Below are 1,976 nucleotides of genomic sequence, written 5' to 3'. Positions count from 1 at the left end.
TTGTCTCGCGTTTTTCAGTTGTGTGTCGCTAATAGGTTGCCTATGACATCATGAGTAGGGGACTGAAAAAGTATAGTAATCTTACTATCGTCCAGCAAAACAAAAATGCAACATGCGTACTATAATGGACTAAGCATCTGAAATACCTTTATAAATGTACGATTTGTATCCGATTGCTCTGTTTTCCAAGACAAACAATAATATGTGACCAGATGTGGCAGGGGTATCAAGACCAATATAGCCTATAATGATTGAGAATTTATGACAAAGAGATAACTACAACATGAGACTGCTTTACAAAGATGGCAGTAATCAGACTAATTAGTATAAACCAATAGCAAAAAATCCCAAAGCTTTCTGAATTTGATTTCCCTTTGATTTGCCCTGGTTACTTCACATCACTTCGCCCGCTTGCCTCACATTGCCAGGTATCCCAAAATTCCTTACAGGCGTGAAAACTCACCTCCCATTTGAAATGAATGGGGGTGACGTCACTGTTTACAATACATTATTGGCATTTGGCAGACGCTCTTATCCAGAGCGACATACAGTTGATTAGACTAAGCAGGAGACAGTCCTCCCTGGAGCAATGCAGGGTTAAGGGCCTTGCTCAAGGGCCCAACGGCTGTGCGGATCTTATGGTGGCTACACCGGGATTAGAACCACCGACCTTGCGTGTCGCAGTCATTTACCTTAACCACTACTCTACAGGCCGCCCAGGAAGCACTGTTGCTTCTCATTCGGTGTGGTTTCACTCATATTGAGCAAGCAAACTATGCCAAAATCAGGGAAGGAAATTCCAGGAGGGATGACAAAAATGTATCTGTAAAATGCCTATCATGTAATGTAAGGCTCTGGGACTGTACCAAAGCACTGTGAGTGCTTCTCCAAATGGAGAACACATCGAACAGTGGGGAATCTTCCCAGGAGTGTCCAGCCTGCCAAGTTTTCTCCCAGGGGTGCAGCGACAACTCATCCAGGAAGTTCCCAGAAGAACATCCAAAGAACTTCAGGTGGAAACCACTGTGAATAAAAATAAATATTAACGCTCCTCTCAAATTTGCAAAAAAGTGCCTGGATGATCCCCAAGCCTTTTGGGAAAATGATCGTGGAATTTTTTGGATGAAAAAGGTCCCATTATGTCTGGCATAAAGCAAATACAACATTTTACGGTAAGAGCATCATACCATCCATCCATCCATCCATTATCCTAACCCGCTTATCCTGAACAGGGTCGCAGGGGGGCTGGAGCCTACCCCAGCCTACACCCTGGACAGGTCGCCAGTCCATCGCAGGGCACACACACCATTCACGCACACACTCATACCTATGGGCAATTTTGACTCTCCTATCAGCCTAACCTGCATGTCTTTGGACTGTGGGAGGAAACCGGAGTACCCGGAGGAAACCCACGCAGACACGGGGAGAACATGCAAACTCCACACAGAGAGGCCCCGGCCGACGGAGATTCGAACCCAGGACCTCCTTGCTGTGAGGCGGCAGTGCTACCCACTGCACCATCCGTGCCGCCGAGCATCATACCAACAATCAGAAATGGTGGTACTGTGATGGTGTGGGGATGCTTTGCTGCCATGAGACCTAGACCACTTGCCAATATTGAAGGAAACTGTTCCAGAAAATTCTAAAGGAGAATATCCGGGTGGTGCAGTGGGTAGCACTGGCGCCTCACAGCAAGGAGGTCCTGGGTTCGAATCCCGGTTGGCCGGGGCCTCTCTGTGCGGAGTTTGCTTGTTCTCCCCGTATTTGCGTGGGTTTCCTCCGGGTACTCCGGTTTCCTCCCACAATCCAAAGACATGCAGGTTTGGCTGATTGGAGAGTCTAAATTGCCTGTCGGTATGAGTGAGTGAATGGTGTGTGTGCCCTGCGATGGACTGGACCTGTCCAGGGTGTATTCCTGCCTTTCGCCCAATGTGTGCTGGGATAGGCTCCAGCCCCCCTGCATATAATGGATAAGC

The sequence above is a fragment of the Conger conger genome, chromosome 4 (genome assembly GCF_963514075.1).
Source record: "Conger conger chromosome 4, fConCon1.1, whole genome shotgun sequence".
Classification (NCBI taxonomy): Eukaryota; Metazoa; Chordata; class Actinopteri; order Anguilliformes; family Congridae; genus Conger; species Conger conger.
The sequence above is the reverse complement of the archived record's forward strand: the minus strand, read 5'-3'. Positions refer to the sequence as shown.